At 49.7% G+C, this 19,071-nt stretch overlaps 1 pseudogene across 1 annotated transcript; it reads left to right on the plus strand.

The window, feature by feature from the left end:
- Positions 1 to 250: 250 nt before the first annotated feature.
- Positions 251 to 16,155, plus strand: LOC147084166 (uncharacterized; annotated as a pseudogene). Its single transcript, XR_015075915.1, has 3 exons — positions 251 to 449; positions 1,260 to 1,426; positions 14,674 to 16,155. The product of XR_015075915.1 is annotated as an uncharacterized LOC147084166 (transcript).
- The last annotated feature ends 2,916 nt before the right edge of the window (positions 16,156 to 19,071 follow it).

Here is a 19,071-nt window from a genome sequence, read left to right on the forward strand (position 1 = left end):
CTCCCGCACAGTCGCAGTGACGCTCCCTTGCTCTCACTCCGGCGCAAGTGCCGCTCCTTGCCTTCTCACGCAGGCGCAGTGCCGCTCCTTGCGCTCCCACGCAGGCGCAGTGCCGCTCCTTGCCCTCCCACGCAGGCGCAATGCCGCTCCCTTGCCTCTTTCTCCCGCGCAGGCGCAGTGCCGCTCCCTTTCTCGCTCCCTCCCGAGCAGGCGCAGTGCCGCTCCCTTTCTCTCTCTCTCTCTCTCTCTCTCTCTCCCGAGCAGGCGCAGTGCCGCTCCACTGCTGATCCTGGGTTTGCTGTGTGCTGGGCCGGGCGGCGCCGGCCGCTCAGAAACAGGCTGGTTGCCCGGATTACAGGGCCCGCTCTGTGACTGAGGGAACTCGGCCCGAGGCTGCTCAGCCCCGAGTTTAGATCACAGCGAGGGAGGCTCACAGGGTCACCGCTCCGGTTAGTAACTCCGCACAGAAAATGGCGCATTTCCGCCCAGAGCAGTGAGAATGGGGGAGTCTCAGGAGACCGGAAATTCACAGTGAGTAAAATCTCCAAACTAAACACACAGCCCCGCAACTGGGGATCTGAGGAAAATCTCCAAACTAAACACACAGCCCCGCAACTGGGGATCTGAGGAAAATCTCCAAACTAAACACACAGCCCTGCAACTGGGGATCTGAGGAAAATCCCCAAACTAAACACACAGCCCCGCAACTGGGGATCTGAGGAAAATCTCCAAACTAAACACACAGCCCCGCAACTGGGGATCTGAGGAAAATCTCCAAACTAAACACACAGCCCCGCAACTGGGGATCTGAGGAAAATCTCCAAACTAAACAAACAGCCCCGCAACTGGGGATCTGAGGAAAATCTCCAAACTAAACACACAGCCCCGCAACTGGGGATCTGAGGAAAATCTCCAAACTAAACACACAGCCCCGCAACTGGGGATCTGAGGAAAATCTCCAAACTAAACACACAACCCCGCAACTGGGGATCTGAGGAAAATCTCCAAACTAAACACACAGCCCCGCAACTGGGGATCTGAGGAAAATCTCCAAACTAAACACACAGCCCGGCAACTGGGGATCAGAGCAAAATCTCCAAACTGAACACACAGCCCCGCAACTGGGGATCTGAGGAAAGGCACAAAATCAAACAAATACTCGGCCTTGAAATTGAATTATTAGTAAGCAGATTGAAAGTCTACATTACATTATTTCACGCTTTCAATATTGTTCTTATTTTCTGCTTTGCCACAATTAGATGTCCCGGTGAGAGATGGTGTGATTGAGGAAGGTGCTCAGCTCGAAGTAAACAGGGATTGTAGACTGAGGAACGACAGCAGGTGAACCAGCACAGGATTGTGAGAGCACCAACCGGAGAGAACCCTTCCGATTCAAAGAGCTTACAGAGATCGACTGTGGAACAAGGTAAGAGAAAGTCCCATTGACTCAGATACACACTGGTCCTGGAGATGGACTGGGGAGAAAGGTCAGAGATTCCCATTGACTCAGATACACACTGGTCCGGGAGATGGACTGGGGAGAAAGGTCAGAGAGAGTCCCATTGACTCAGATACGCACTGGTCCTGGAGATGTACTGGGAGAAAGGTCAGAGAGAGTCCCATTGACTCAGATACACACTGGTCCTGGAGATGGACTGGGGAGAAAGGTCAGAGAAAGTCCCATTGACTCAGATACACACTGGTCCTGGAGATGGACTGGGGAGAAAGTTTAGAGAGAGTCTCATTGACTCAGATACACACTCGCCCTGGAGATGGACCAGGGAGAAAGGTCATAGAGAGTCCCATTGACTCAGATACACACTGGTCCTGGAGATGGACTGGGGAGAAAGGTCAGAGAGAGTCCGATTGACTCAGATACACACTGGTCCTGGAGATCGACTGGGGAGAAAGGTCAGAGAGAGTCCCATTGACTCAGATACACACTGGTCCTGGAGATGGACTGGGGAGAATGGTCAGAGAGAGTCCCATTGACTAAGATACACACTGGTCCTGGAGATGGACTGGGGAGAATGGTCAGAGAGAGTCCCATTGGCTCAGATACACACTGGTCCTGGAGATGGACTGGGGAGAAAGGTCAGAGAGAGTCCCATTGACTCAGATACACACTGGTCCTGGAGATGGACTGGGGAGAATGGTCAGAGAGAGTCCCATTGACTCCAATACACACTGGTCCTGGAGAGGGACTGGGGAGAAAGGTCAGAGAGAGTCCCATTGACTCAGATACACACTGGTCCTGGAGATGGACTGGGGAGAAAGGTCAGAGAGAGTCCCATTGACTCAGATACATACTGGTCCTGGAGATGGACTGGGGAGAAAGGTCAGAGAGAGTCCCATTGACTCAGATACACACTGGTCCTGGAGATGGATTGGGGAGATAGGTCAGAGAGAGTCCCATTGACTCAAATACACACTGGTCCTGGAGATGGACTGGGGAGAAAGGTCAGAAAGAGTCCCATTGAGACTCAGATACACACTGGTCCTGGAGATGGACTGGGGAGAAAGGTCAGAGAGAGTCCCATTGACTCAGATACACACTGGTCCTGGAGATGGACTGGGGAGAAAGGTCAGAGAGTCCCATTGACTCAGACACACACTGGTCCTGGAGATGGACTGGGGAGAAAGGTGAGAGAGAGTCCCATTGACTCAGATACACACTGGTCCTGGAGACGGACTTGGGAGAAAGGTCAGAGAGAGTCCCATTGACTCAGATACACACTGGTCCTGGAGATGGACGCTCCCGCACTCGCCCCCTGACCCTCCCGCACTCGCCCCCTGACCCTCCCGCACTCGCCCCCTGACCCTCCTGCACTCGCCCTGATGGGGCTCTTCTCAAGTACACCATGCGGTGCAATAAAACACCCCCAGAATCAAGGCCCTGCTCCTGGGGAAGGTGATCAGGCCCCAGGAACCAGTACAAGTGAATAAAGTCAGGGTCAAGGCCCTGCTCCTGGGGAAGGTGATCAGGCCCCAGGAACCAGTACAAGTGAAGCGACTCCTTCTCCCGGAGACTTATTAAACGTGAATACGCCAAGAGTTGACCAAAAATCAGGTTAGTAATATTAATCAAGGAGTCAATTTCTGCTATAAGGAGGGATGATACCTTAGCAGGTTCCTCTAATGAGGCCATATGGGTAGAACTTAAAAACAAAAAGGGGGCAAGCACTTTGCTGGGAGTGTACTATAGGCCCCCATACAGTAAGGGGGAGATAGAGGAACAGATATGTCGGCAAATCTCAGAGGTGTAGAAATAATAGGGTAGTAATTGTTGGGGATTTCAACTTCCCCAATATTAACTGGGATAGTCAGAGTGTGAAAGGCTTAGAGGGTGTGGAATTCTTAAAGTGCATCCAGGAGAGCTTTTTGAGCCAACATGTAGAAAGTCCTACAAGAGAGGGGCGGTACTGGACCTAATTCGAGGGAATGTAGCAGGGCACGTGGTAGAAGGGTTAGTAGGAGAGCATTTTGGTGACAGTGACCATAATTCGGTGAGATTTAAAGTAGTTATGGAAAAGGACAAAGATGGACTGGAAATAAAGGATCTAAATTGGGGGAAGGCCAATTTTAATTTGATAAGGCAGGATCTGGCCAAAGTGGACTGGGATCAACTACTTGTAGGAAAATCCACATCAGAGCAGTGGGCGTCTTTCAGAAAGGAAATAGAGAGAGTACAACGCCAACATGTTCCCTTAAAGGTCAAGGGTGGGACCAACAAGCTCAGGGAACCCTGGATGTCAAGGGACATACAAGAATGGATTAGGAAAAAAAGGGAGGCTTTTGGCAGATACAAAGGACTAAAAACACTAGAAGCCCTAGAGGAGAATAGAAAGTGCAGGGGGGTACTTAAAAAAGAAATTAGGAGAACGAAGAGGGGTCATGAAAAAACACTGGCAGGCAAAATAAAGGAAAATCCCACGGTGTTTTATTAGTATATTAAGGGCAAGAGGATAACCAGGGAAAGAGTAGAGCCCATTAGGGACCAAAGTGGCAATCTGTGTGTAGAGCCAGAAGATGAAGGTGAGGTTTTAAATTAATATTTTGCATCTGTGTTCACTATGGAGAAGGACGATGCAGGCATAGAAATCAGGCAGGGGGGATTGTGATATACTTGAACAAATTAGTATTGAGAGGGAGGAGGTACTAGTGGTTTTAGCAGGCTTAAAAGTGGATAAACCCCCAGGCCCAGACGAGATGTATCCCAGCCTGCTGTGTGAGGCAAGGGAGGAGATTGCAGGGGCTCTGACACAAATTTTCAGAACCTCTCTGACCACAGGGGAGGTGCCAGAGGACTGGAGAACAGCTAACGTAGTGCCATTATTCAAGAAGGGTAGTAGTAGGGATAAACCAGGGAATTACAGGCCAGTGAGCCGAACATCAGTGGTAGGGAAATTATTGGAAAAAATTCTGAGGGACAGAATTAGTCTCCACTTGGAGAGGCAAGGATTAATCAAGGATAGTCAGCATGGCATTGTCAGGGGGAGATCATGTCTAACCAATTTGACTGAATTTTTCAATGGGGGTGACTAGGTGTGTGGATGAGGGCAGTCCAGTTGATGTAGTCTACATGGACTTCAGTCAGGCTTTTGACAAAGTCCCACATGGGAGACTGGTCAAGAAGGTAAGAGCCCATGGGATCCAGGGCAATTTGGCACATTGGATCCAAAATTGGCTTAGTGGCAGGAGGCAGAGGGTGATGGTCGAAGGTTGCTTTTGTGACTGGAAGCCTGTGTCCACTGGTGTAACGCAGGGATCGGTGCTGGGTCCCTTGCTGTTTGTAGTGTACATTAAGGATTTAGATATGAATGTAGGAGGTATGATCAGTAAGTTCGCAGATGACATGAAAATTGGTGGAGTGGTAAATAGCGAGGAGGGAAGCCTCAGGCTACAGGAGAATATAGATGGGTTGGTTGGATGGACAGCACAGTGGCAAATGGAATTTAACCCTGAAAAGTGTGAGGTGATGCATTTTGGGAGGACTAACAAGGGAATACACAATGAATGGTAGAACCCTAGGAAGGACAGAGGATCAGAGGGACCTTGGTGTGCATGTACATAGATCCTTGAGGGCAGCAGGACAGCGAGAAGGCATATGGGATACTTGCCTTCATTAGCCGAGGCATAGAATATAAGAGCAGGGGGGTTATGATGGAGCTGTACAAAATGTTAGTTAGGCCACAGACTGAATACTGTGTGCAGTTCTGCTCGCCACACTATAGGAAGGATGTGATTGCATTGGAGAGGGTGCAGAGGAGATTCACCAGGATGTTACCTGGGCTGGAGCGCTTCAGCTATGAAGAGAGACTGGGGTTGTTTTCCTTAGAGCAGAGAAGGCTGAGGGGGACCTGATTGAGGTGTACAAAATTATGAGGGGAATAGATAGGGTAGATAGAAAAGAACATTTCCCCTTAGTAGAGGGGTCAATAGCCAGGGGGCATAGATTCAAGGTAAGGGGCAGGAGGTTTAGAGGGGATTTGAGGAAAAGCTTTTTCACCCAGAGGGTGGTTGGAATCTGGAACTCACTGCCTGAAAGGGTGGTAGAGGCAGGAACCCTCACAACATTCAAGAAGCATTTAGATGAGCACTTGAAACGCCATAGCATACAAGGCTACGGACCAAGTGCTGGAAAATGGGATTAGAATAGACAGGGCTTGATGGCCGGCGCAGACACGATGGGCCGAAGGGCCCCTTTCTGTGCTGTATAAATCAATGACTCTATGGTAGCACTCTTGCCTCTGAGGCATAAGGTTGTGGGTTCAAGTCCCACTCCAGAGACTTGAGCACAAAAATCCAGGCTGACACTCCAGTGCAGTACTGAGGCACTGTCAGAGGTGGCGTCTTTCGGATGAGACATTAAACTGAGGCCCTGTCTGCTCTCTCAGGTGGATGTAAAAGATCCCATGACATTATTTTGAGAAAGAAAGACTTGCATTTATATGGTGCTTTCATGACCAGCAGACGTCTTGAAGTGCTTTACAGCCAATGAAGTACTTTTGAGGTGTAGTCACTGTTGTAATGTGGGAAAGAGCAGGGGAAATATCCCCGGTGTCCGAGCCAATGTTTATCTTTCAATCAATGTAACAAAAGGATAATAGCAAAATACTGCGGATGCTGGAAGTCTGAAATAACAACAGGAAATGCTGGAAACACTCAGCAGGCCAGGCAACATCCGTAGAGAGAGAAACAGAGTTAACAAAAAGATAGATTATCTGGTCATTATCACATTGCTGTTTGTGGGAGCTTGCTGTGCGCTATTTGACTGCTGCATTTCTTACATTACAACAGTGACTACACTTCAAAAGTACTTCATTGGCTGTAAAGCACTTTGGGTCGTCCGGTGGTGGTGCAAGGCGCTATAGAAATGCAAGTCTTTCTTTCTTCACTGGTCTCACCAGCGACCTCTTCTGGCTGATGGTTGATTGACAGACGGGCTGGAGGAGCGAGCCGGCGGCGGGTCCTCCAACCAATCGGGTAGCCCGAGGGGCGGGCCTAGCGCCGGCTGATTGTCTGACCCGCAGGGCAGCGAGTTTCTCCAGTCCCTTGTTCAGGGCCCGGGGCCAGGGGAGGCTGTGGGCCTTTATTCCCCTCATTGGACACAAGGCTCTTTGGCTCACAACACACGGGCTCAGGTTTTAATAGAGACTTTTTAAATTCATCAATAAAAGCAGATAAACCTCGTGCTTCTGTGGAACAAACTTTCTAATATTTTATAGAATCATAGAATGGTTACAGCACAGAAGGAGGCCATTCAGCCCGTCGAGCCCGTGCCGGCTCTCTGCAAGACCACTTCAGCGAGTCCCACTCCCCGCCCTTTCCCCGTAACCCTGCAATTCTTTTTCATTCAGGTATTTATCCAATTCCCTTTTGAAAGCGGTGATTGAATCTGCCTCCACCACCCTTTCAGGCAGTGCATTCCAGATCCTAACCACTCACTGCGTAAATTTTTTTTTCCTCATAGAGTCATAGAGTTATACAGCACAGAAAGAGGCCCTTCGGCCCATCGTGTCTGTGCTGACCATCAATCCCTGTCCAGTCTAATCCCATTTTCCAGCATTTGGTCCATAGCCTTGTATGCAATGGCGTTTCAAGTGCTCATCCAAATGCTTCTTGAATGTTGTGAGGGTTCCTGCCTCTACCACCCTTTTGGGCATTGAGTTCCACATTCCAACCACCCTCTGGGTGAAAAAGTTCCTCCTCAAATCCCCTCTAACTCTCCTGCCCCTTACCCTGAATCTATGCCCCCTTGTTATTGACCCCCCTACTAAGGGGAAAAGTTCCTCTTTGTCTACCCTATCTATGCCCCTCATCATTTTGTATACCTCAATCAGGTCCCCCCTCAGCCTTCTTTGCTCCAAGGAAAACAACCCCAGCCTGTTTAGTCTTTCTTCATAGCTGAGGCGCTCCATCCCAGGTAACATCCTGGTGAATCTTCTCTGCACCCTCTCCAAAGCAATCACATCCTTCCTATAGTGAGGCGACCAGAACTGCACACAGTCCAGCTGTGGCCTCACCAGCGTTTTGTACAGCTCCATCATCACCTCCCTGCTCTTGCCTTCATTAGCCGAGGCATAGAATTTAAGTATCCCATATGCCTTTTTAACCACCTTATCTACCTGTTCCGCTGCCTTCAGGGATCTATGTACATGTACACCAAGGTCCCTCTGACCCTCTGTCCTTCCTGGGGTCCTACCACTCATTGTGTATTCCCTTGCCTTATTTGTCCGTCCAAAATGCATCACCTCGCACTTTTCAGGGTTAAATTCCATTTGCCACTTTTCCGCCCATCTGACCAACCCGTTTATATCGTCCTGTAGCCTGAGGCTTTCCTCCTCGCAATTGACCACCCCACCAATTTTCGTGTCATCTGCGAACTTGCTGATCATACCTTTTACATTCTCATCCAAATCATCTATGTAGATCACAAACAACAAGGGACCCAGCACCGATCCCTGAGGTACCCCACTGGACACAGGCTTCCAGTCACAAAAGCAACCTTCGACCATCACCCTCTGCCTCCTGCCACTCAGCCAGTTTAGGATCCAACGCGCCAAGGCACCCTGGATCCCATGGGCTCTTACCTTCTTGACCAGTCTCCTATGCGGGACTTTGTCAAAGGCTTTACTGAAGTCCATGTAAACCACATCCACAGCATTTCCCTCATCCACCCCCCTAGTCACCCCCTCGAAAAATTCAATCAGATTTGTCAGACATGATTTACCCTTGACAAAGCCATGCTGACTATTCCCGATTAATCCTTGCCTCTCCAAGTGGAGACTAATTTTGTCCCTCAGAATTTTTTCCAATAATTTCCCTACCACAGATGTTAGGCTCACTGGCCTGTAATTCCCTGGTTTATCCCTGCTACCCTTCTTGTATAATGGTACTACATTAGCTGTTCTCCAGTCCTCTGGTACATCCCCTGTGGCCAGAGAGGTTCTGAAAATTTGTGTCAGAGCCCCTGCAATCTCCTCCTTTGCCTCCCACAGCAGCCTGGGATACATCTCGTCCGGGCCTGGGGATTTATCCACTTTTTGGCCTGCTAAAACCGCTAGCACCTCCTCCCTCTCGATGCTAATATGTTCAAGTATGTCACAGTCCCCTTGCCCGATTTCTATGTCTGCATCGTCTTTCTCCATAGTGAACACAGATGCAAAAAATTCATTTAAAACCCCGCCTACATCATCTGGCTCTACACACAGATTGCCACTTTGGTCCCTAATGGGCCCTACCCTTTCCCTGGTTATCCTCTTGCCCTTAATATACTTATAAAACATCTTAGGATTTTCCTTTATTTTGCTCGCCAGTGTTATTTCATGGCCCCTCCTCGCCCTCCTAATTTCTTTTTTAAGTATGCCCCTGCACTTTTTTTACTCCTCTAGGGCTTCTTCTGTCTTTAGTCTTTTGTAACTGCCAAAAGCCCCCCTTTTATTTCTAATGCATTTTTGTATATCCCTTGTCATCCAAGGTTCCCTTTGCTTGTTGGTCCCACCCTTGACCTTTACAGGAACATGTTGGCGCTGTACTCTCTCTATTTCCCTTCTGAAAGTCTCCCACTGTTTTGATGTGGATTTTCCTATAAGTAGCTGCTCCCAGTCCACTTTGGCCAGATCCTGCCTTATCATATTAAAATCGGCCTTCCCCCAATTTAGAACCCTTATTTCCGGGCCGTCTTTGTCTTTTTCCATGACCACCTTAAATCTCACCGAATTATGGTCACTGTCGCCAAAATGCTCTCCTACTGATACTTCCACCACTTGCCCGGCTACATTCCCCAGAATTAGGTCCAGTCTCTTGTAGGACTTTCTACATGTTGGCTCAAAAAGCTCTCCTGGATGCACTTTAAGAATTCTGCACCCCCTAAGCCTTTCACACTCTGACTATCCCAATTTATATTGGGGATGTTGAAATCCCCCACTATTATTACCCTATTATTTTCGCACTTCTTTGAGATTTGCCTACATATCTGTTCCTCTATCTCCCCCTGACTGCTTGGGGGCCTATAGTACACTCCCAGCAAAGTGCTTGCCCCCTTTTTGTTTTTAAATTCTACCCATATGGCCTCATTAGAGGAACCCGCTAATATATCGTCCCTCCTTACAGCAGTAATTGACTCCTTAATTAATATTGCAACACCCCCTCCCCTTTTACACCCCCCTCTGTCTCGCCTGAAGATTCTATACCCCGGAATATTGAGCTGCCGGTCCTGACCCTCCCTCAACCATGCCTCCGTGATAGCAACAATATCGTACTCCCATGTGTTCAACAACAACTTCAGTTCATCCACCTTATTTGCAAGACTCCTTGCATTAAAATAAATGCCTTCCAGCCCTGCCATATTCCCTTTTGCCTTCACATATTTGCTCTGCCTTCCCAGCTGACTTGTTTTTTCCTCTGTATTTGGCTGTAAATCACCCCCTACTATAGCTCCACTCTGTACCCCATCCCCCTGCCAAGTTAGTTTAAACCCCCCCCAGCAGTGCTAGCAAACCTCCCCGCAAGGATATTGGTTCCCCTCTGGTTCAGGTGTAAACCGTCCGACTTGTACAAGTCCCACCTTTCCCAGAAGCAGACCCAGTGATCCAGGAAACTAAAGCCCTCCCCCCTGCACCATCCCTTTAGCCACGCATTCATCTGTTCTATCTTCCTATTCCTATACCCACTAGCACGTGGCACGGGGAGTAATCCAGAGATTACAACCTTTGAGGTCCTGCTCTTTAATCCTTCACCTAGCTCCTTAAATTCTTGCTGCAGGACCTCATCCCTCTTTTTACCTATGTCGTTGGTACCAATGTGGACCACGACCTCTGGCTGTTCACCCTCCCCCTCCAGAATGCCCTGCAGCCGCTCAGTGATATCCTTGACCCTGGCACCAGGGAGGCAACAAACCATCCTGGATTCACGTCTACGGCCACAGAAACGCCTATCTGTTCCCCTTACTATAGAATCCCCTACCACTATTGCTCTCCCACTCTTTTTCCCCCCTTCCTGGGCAGCAGGAGCACCCCCAGTGCCAGCAAGTTGGCTGCTGCTGCCTTCCCCTGGTGAGTCATCCCCCCCAACAGTATCCAAAGCGGTATACTTGTTTGAGAGGGGAATGGTCACAGGGGTCTCCTGCACTACCTGCCTGCTTCTATTGCTCCGCCTGGTGGTCACCCATTTCCTGTCTTCCTGTGCAGCCCTTCCCTGCGGTGTGACCAACTCACTAAACGTGCTATCCACGACCCTCTCAGCATCGTGAATGCTCAACAACCCATCCACCCGCAGCTCCAGCGCCTCAATGCGGTCTGCTAGTAGCTGCAGATGGATGCATCACTGGCACACGTGGTCATCAGGGGCACCGGGGTCCCTGAATTCCCACATAGAGCAAGAGGAGCATATCACGGGGCTGGGCTCACCTGGCATGACCTTCCCTTTACTTAATTTAAATTAATTTACTACCACCAATTAAAAATATCTCTAAGGCGCTTGTATAGTCTACCAACAGTCCCTGCTACACCAGAAAAGACCCTAGTAACTATAAACTACAGAGTTAAAGTTTAAAAAAGAGAAATACTCACCAACCAATCACTTACCTGCTCCCTGGTGACGTCACACTCTGATTACTTTTTACCTCTCTCCTCTGCTGTTGATTTGGTCGGGCCTCACCTCGCACTGCCGCCGCTTTTAAGCTCTGCCGGTCACTGCCCCTTCACAGGTCCGATGCTCTGATCGGGCCTCACCTCGCAACTTCGTTCTTTCGTTCTTCTGCCAATCACCTTAAATCTGTGTCCTCTGGTTCGCGACCCTACCGCCAATGGGAACAGTTTCTACTCTGTCCAGACCCATCATGATTTTGAACACCTCTATCAAATCTCCTCTCTACCTTCTCTGCTGTAAGGAGAACCACCCCAGCTTCTCGAGTCTATCCACATAACTGAAGTCCCTCATCCCTTATCCCTGGAACCACTCTTGTAAATCTTTTCTGCACCCTCTCTGAGGCCTTCACATCCTTCCTAAAGTGCGGTGCCCAGAATTGAACACAATACTCCAGATGAGACTGAACAAGTGTTTTATAAAGGTTCATCATAACTTCCTTGCCTTTGGACTCTGCCTCTATTTATAAAGTCCAGGATCCCATATGCTTTTTTAACTGCTTTCTCAACCTGCCCTGCCACCTTCAACGATTTGTGCACACATACCCCCAGGTCTCTCTGTTCATGCACCCACTTTAGAATTGTACCCTTTAGTTTATATTGCCTCACTTGGTTCTTCCTACCAAAATGTATCACTTTGCACTTTTCTGCATTAAATTTCAGCTCCCATGTGTCCGCCCATTCCACCAACCTGTCTATGTCTTCTTGAAATCTATCACTATCCTCCTCACTGTTCACTGCACTTCCAAGTTTTCTGTCATCTGCAAATTTTGAAATTGTGCCCTGTACCCCAAGTCTAAGTCATTAATATATATCAAGTAAAGCAGTGGTCCTAGTACCGATCCCTGGGGAACACCACTGTATACCTTCCTCCAGTCCGAAAAACAACCATTCACCACTACTCTCTGTTTCCTGTCACTTTGCCAATTTTGTATCCATGTTGCCACTGTCCCTTTTATTCCATGGGCTTCAACTTTGCTGGCAAGCCTATCATGTGGCACTTGTTGAACGCCTTTTGGAAATCCATGTGCACCACGTTAACCGCATTGCCCTCATCAACCCTCTCTGTTACCTCATCAAAAACCTCAATCAGAATCAGAGCGGCCGGGCCCGGCGGACGTGCGGCCAGAGCCCCGGCACCAGGAAACCCAGAGTGCAGCGCCTCCCCCATCCGAGCCGCCGCTTCCCGGTTTCTTCAGCCGGTTCCACCAAGTCCGACTCGGGCCAAAGGACAGGAGCCAGGCTCCCAGAATGGCCCACGGCCCCGGGGGGCATGCGCACTCTCAGCGGGGAAATCAGCGCATTGGATAGAGCGGTTTCTGGGGCACGGGGGATTGTGGGTGCTGCGGCCGCCATTAGTCAGCGGCTGTCGGGAAGGGTTTTATTTCAGGCTGACGGAAGGTAGGTCCCTGGCCGCCTGTGGAGGTCTTTTTGTTGCTTCATTGTTGAGGATGTAACTGGGAAAATAGATAAGGGAGAACCAGTGGATGTGGTGTATTTGGACTTTCAGAAGGCTTTCGATAAGGTCCCGCATAAGAGATTAGCGTGTAAAGTTAAGGCACATGGGATTGGGGGCAAGGTATTGACTTGGATAGAGAACTGGTTGGCAGACAGAAAGCAAAGAGTTGGAATAAACGGGTCTTTTTCCGAGCGGCAGGCAGTGACTAGTGGGGTACCGCAGGGATCGGTCCTTGGACCCCAGCTATTCACAATATATATATTAATGATCTAGACAAGGGAACTAGATGTAATATCTCCAAATTTGCAGACGACACAAAGCTGGGTGGGCGTGTGTGCTGTGAGGAGGATGCTGAGAAACTCCAGTATGATTTGGACAGGTTGGGTGATTGGGCAGAAGCATGGCAGATGCAATATAACGTGGATAAATGTGAGGTTATCCACTTTGGTGGCCAAAACAGAAAGGCAGATTATCATCTGAATGGCAATAGATTGGGAGAAGGGGAAGTGCAACGAGACCTGGGTGTCCTTGTGCACCAGTCACTGAAGGTAAGCATGCAGGTGCAGTCGGCGGTTAAGAAGGCAAATGGTATGTTGGCCTTCATAGCGAGAGGGTTTGAGTACAGGAACAAGGATGTCTTGCTGCAATTGTACAGGGCCTTGGTGAGACCACATCTTGAGTATTGTGTGGAGTTTTGGTCGCCTTATCTGAGGAAGGATGTTCCTCCCGTGGAAGGAGTTCAGTGAAGATTCACCAGGCTGATACCTGGGATGGCAGGAATGACGTATGAGGAGAGATTGGGATGATTGGGCTTGTACTCGCTGGAGTTTAGAAGAATGAGAGGGGATCTCATTGAAACTTATAAAATTCTGACAGGACTGGACAGACTAGATGCAGGAAGGATGTTCCCGATGGTCGGGGAGTCCAGAACCAGGGGTCACAGTCTAAGGATAAGGGGTAGGCCATTTAGGACAGAAATGAGGAGGAATTTCTTCACCCAGAGAGTGGTGAACCTGTGGAATTCTCTACCACAGAAGGCAGTAGAGGCCAATACATTAAATATAGTCAAGAAGGAGTTGGATATATTTCTTAAGGCTAAAGGGATCAAGGGGTATGGGGAGAAAGCAGGTACCGGGTACTGAACTTGGATGATCAGCCATGATCGCATTGAATGGCGGAGCAGGCTCAAGGGGCCGAATGGCCTACTCCTGCTCCTATCTTCTGTGTTTCTATGCTTCAGTTTGAGCTGGAGTGGAGATGGAGGAGAAGCTGCTGGGTTTAACCCCCAGTACTTCTGAGCCCAGGAGGACCCAACAATTTCCAATGTGAGACTGTCAAAGGAGGTGGATTCTAGGGGAGATCAGGTTGTTACACAGACACTGTCCATACAATGTAAAAGAGTATTGTTTTAGGAACAATATTTCTGTACAGGCTTCTAATCCAGTTTACATCTACAGATTTATTTTAATTCATTCTTGGGATGTGGGAGTCGCTCGCAAGAGCAGCAAATATTGCCAATCCCCAGTTTCCCGTTGAGAAGGGGGTGGTGAGTCACCTTCTTGAACTACTGCAGTCCGTGTGGTGAAGGTATTCCCACAATGTTGTTCGGTAAGGAGTTCCAGGATTATGACCCAGCAACGATGAATATATCTGAGTCAGGATGATGTGTGACTTGGCGGGGAACTTGGATGTGATGGTGCTCCCATACAACAGCTGCCCTTGTCCTTCTCGGTTGTGGAGGTTGTGGGTTTGGAGGTTCTGTCAAAGTTCTGGTCGAGTTGCAGATGTATAAAGTTCCTTTCCTTTGCCCCCTCCCCCTCCCACCTCTCTCTCTCCTCCCATAGAGGCCAGAGTCTTGTGTAGGCCCAGACCAGGTGGCGGATTCCCTTCCCTGAGGGACATCAGTGAACCAGTTGGGTTTTTATGACAATCTGGCAGCTTTCATGGTCACTTTTTTCTAGTGCCGGCCCCACAATTGACCAGATTCATTGAGCTCAGTTTCACAACCTGCCTTTGATTTCTTGTGGGTTGTCTCTCTCACTCCCTGTTTTAAATTCATTTTACAAGGCACTGGAAGGGGAGGATTTACAGACGGTAAGCTCAAACCAAACATCACTTCAAGATCTGACAGAGTCACTCGACTCATCGGATCTGAATATCATCGGCCTCTGAACATGGAAGCAAAAAGCACCGTTCACAGTGGGGAGAAACCGTACACATGTTCTGTGTGTGGACGAGGCTTCAGCCGATCCTCTGGCCTATCGAGACACAAGCACAGTCACACCGGGGAGAGGCCGTTCACCTGCTCTGAGTGTGGGAAGGGATTCACTCAGTCATCCCACCTACTGACACACCAGCGAGTTCACACCGGGGAGAGACCGTTCACCTGCTCTGAGTGTGGGAAGGGATTCACTCAGTCATCTGAACTTCAGACACACCAGCGAGTTCACACTGGAGCGAGACCGTTCACCTGCTCTGAGTGTGGGAAGAGATTCACTAATTCATCCAATCTGCTGATACACCAGCGAGTTCACACTGGGGAGAGGCTGTTCACCTGCTCTGAGTGTGGGAAGGGATTCACTAATTCATCCCACCTGCTGACACACCAGTGAGTTCACACTGGGGAGAGGCCGTTCACCTGCTCTGAGTGTGGGAAGGGATTCATTAATTCATCCAACCTGCTGAATCACCAGCGAGTTCACACTGGGGAGAGGCCGTTCACCTGCTCTGAGTGTGGGAAGGGATTCACTAATTCATCCCACCTGCTGACACACCAGTGAGTTCACACTGGGGAGAGGCCGTTCACCTGCTCTGAGTGTGGGAAGGGATTCATTAATTCATCCAACCTGCTGAATCACCAGCGAGTTCACACTGGGGAGAGGCCGTTCACCTGCTCTGAGTGTGGGAAGGGATTCACTAATTCATCCAAGCTGCTGACACACCAGCGAGTTCACACTGGGGAGAGGGCGTTTACCTGCTCAGAGTGTGGGAAGGGATTCACTAATTCATCCAAGCTGCTGAATCACCAGCGAGTTCACACTGGGGAGAGACTGTTCACCTGCTCCGTGTGAGGGAAGGGATTCACTCTGGCATCCAAACTGCTGACACATCAACAAGTTCACACTGTGGAGAGGCCGTTCACCTGCTCTGAGTGTGGGAAGGGATTCACTCTGGCATCCAAACTGCTGAAACACCAGCGAGTTCACACTGGGGAGAGGCCGTTCTCCTGCTCCATGTGTGGGAAGGGATTCACTCAGTCATCCGACCTGCTGAGACACCAGCGAGTTCACACTGGGGAGAGGCCGTTCACCTGCTCTGAGTGTGGGAAGGGATTCACTGAGTCATCCAACCTGCTGACACACCAGCGAGTTCACAAGTGACTGCAGGGGTTGGATTCTGCTGTTATTGCTGCTGTTAATCACATTCAGGACTGAACCATATTCATTCTGACAGTTGGGGTTTGTTTCTGCTGATGTTAATAACCCCTATAACTGGGCTGGAGTTTAATATTCTGGATAGATATCAAATAAACGAGCTTTGTTTTAAACACATTATTGTAGATTTCCTTCTTTCCCACCTGAGTGTTTAGCATCACCTGGCTGGAGCTCAGAAAGGACAATCTGGGGGAGGATTGTACAGCAGGAACAGAACTCCAGCCTGGACACAGTCCTTCAGGGCCACACTGAGAGGGGCAAACGGCACTTTAGTCTTTCTTGTCTCTCTTCACTGACAGCAAAGTTGCCGTGCGGGTTAATCTCGAGGCGGGTGAGAAACATGTCCCAGCCGCTCTCTGCCATGGTTCAGAGCTCCTAGGCATGGAACAGGAGGCTCCTTTAGGAATGTACCCCAGTGCTTTTTTTTTAATGGCCTTATTAACGTGTGTCGCTACTTTTAGTGATTTGTGTATCTGTATCCCTGGATCCCTCTGCTCCTCCAGCCCATTTAGACTCTTAGGGGGAAATTCGGTGGCGCCCCCTATGGGTTGCTAATGTCACCGGGGTTAATTTTAGTGCCCTGAAAAAGTTAGCGCCCCTGCGCATTAAATTTAGTGGTAACGCCCCAGGCAGGGTGCTACTGGAAGCACTCCCCACCCTCTTGAGGCGCGACCAGTGAATTTCACGGTGCTTCATGTAACAGCGCCACGCCCGTCGGCACATAGCACCGTGTCATAGCAGACCTCCCTCCCTGATTAAAGGGGAGGAGCCTAGCACTGCGCACACCAGGGCCCTGCTGGACCACCAGGGAGCGGGGTGTCGGATCAAGAGGAGCGCCGGGCTGTGCGATCACGGCTGACACCCCGAAGAAGAAAGGAGAAGGGGGCAGGTGCTGGCAGTCGGCCAAAATAAAAAGTTGCCGCCGACACCTGCCCTTTAAAGTGGCGCCGCGGCGGCTGCAAGAACGACCCTTGACCCTGTCAGACATATCGCCCGGCAATAGGTATGGGGTCGCAACCCAAGGCGATGACGTCATTGCCGGCGCTAACCTCCCGCTGAATATCACGGGAGGCGCAAAGCAACCCAATTTCTCCCCCTTGTCCAAGTAGTGTGTGGCCTCCTTATTCTTCCCACCAAAACACACCACCTCACACTGATCTATAGTGAAATTCATTAACACACTACCTCACACTGACCTATAGTGAAATTCATTTGCCAATTACACGCCCATTCTGAAATTTATTAATATCTTCTTGCATTTTGTCTTCCTCAGTATTAACTCTACCTCCCAATTTGGTGTCATCGACAAACTTTGAAATTGTTCTTCTGATTCCCGAGTCCAAATCGTTTATGAACAACAGTGATCCCAGCACCGATCCCTGTGGAACACCACTTCCCACCTTTTGCCAGTCTGAGTAGCTGCTCCCAACCCCATCTCTCTGTTTTCTGACCAGCTTGCTATATCAATAAACAGTTTGTAAGATCGACAAGATGACCCAGGTCAGGCCGTGGGGAGTGAAGGGCCAGGCAGCAGAATGGATGGAAAGCTGGCTACAAAATAGAAATCAGAGGGTTGGAGTTAAGGGAAGTTTGTTGCGATCTTTCCATCCATTCTGCTGCCTGGCCCTTGACTCCACACGGCCTGACTGTGGTCATCTTGTGGACCGTACATACTGCAAACACACTGCACCAGTGGTGGAGGGGGTGGATATTGAGTCCTGTGGCAGGGGTGTCCCTGACAGGGTTACAGACTGTAATGAAATCTGTTTGTCTTGATCCTGTATTCGTTTTGCACTCATGTATATTACCCTCCCCCACTGTGTATAGTTTCACTTCCTCTTTCCCGACTAACCTGGGAGGTTCCAGGTCTTGGCTCTTGGCTCCGCCCCGACTTCTCTTACATAAAGATCCCAGGATCTGTATGACTCATTCCTGTGAACAGTCGGCGTGTTGAGATGTTAGCTCTGATCTTAGTGATTAAAAGCCAACTTGTTTAAGTCTATAACTTCTAGTTTTGTGGTTATTGAAGGCCCATCAATTTTAATCACTAAAGAATACTGGGATGGATCGACTCCTAAAACCAGAGCGTCTGGACTTGGATCCACATTCTGCTGAAGCATCAAATCAATTTGGACACTGGCTCAAATGCTTTGAACTCTTTGCGGGGGCCTCATCCGCTAGCAAGGTAGATAAACTGAGTCTGCTGACTACTCGCGTAAGTCATCGGATTTATTCGTTCATCCGGGACGCCACCTCTTACACGGAGGCCATCACTATCCTGAAGGCCCAATACCAGAGGCCGGTAAACGAAGTGTACGCCAGACATCTGCTGGCTACACGCAGGCAGCGACCAGAGGAATCAATGGACGATTTCTTACAGGGCCTAAAGGACCTGGTCCGGGACTGTAACTGCAAGGCCATGACGGCCAACGCGTACTCTGACGAATTGGTCCGCGATTCCTTCATCACGCGCCTCAAATCGAATTATATCTGGCAGAGACTGCTGGAGAAGGAGGTCCTGGACTTAAAAAAGGCAGTGGCCACTGCGCGATCGCTGGACGTGGCCCAGAAAAACTCTGACTCTTATTCTTCCGGCCATGCGGCCCTCACTGCCTCGTGCGCGCCGAGGGGGCCGCCTTCTTGGAATCAGCCATCTTCCCCATCCAGGTCTCAGACCAGCTCTACGCCGCCGGAGTCCCCACACAGAAGTTCACCCATGAGTCCTACTACAGCGGCAATGTCTCGAGGCCTGAAATGCTACTTCTGCGGCCAGGCCAAGCACCCCAGACAACGATGCCCAGCGAAGGACGCTACATGCTTCAAATGTAAGAAAAAGGGGCATTTTAGCAAAGTCTGCAGGGGGAATCCGATTTCCAACTCTGTCACCGCCTCGTGCGTGCTGTGCGGGCCGCCATCTTGGGATCTGCCATCTTTTCCCGACTCAACGGCCGTCCAGGGCCCAACAGTGGCTTCGATCACGGTGGATCAATCCAGGCCACACCCGTTGACAAAATCCATGATGGACATACAG

Source organism: Somniosus microcephalus, unplaced genomic scaffold (assembly GCF_052327205.1).
Source record: "Somniosus microcephalus isolate GS21.2 unplaced genomic scaffold, FLI_Smic_1.0 scaffold1, whole genome shotgun sequence".
Classification (NCBI taxonomy): domain Eukaryota; kingdom Metazoa; phylum Chordata; class Chondrichthyes; order Squaliformes; family Somniosidae; genus Somniosus; species Somniosus microcephalus.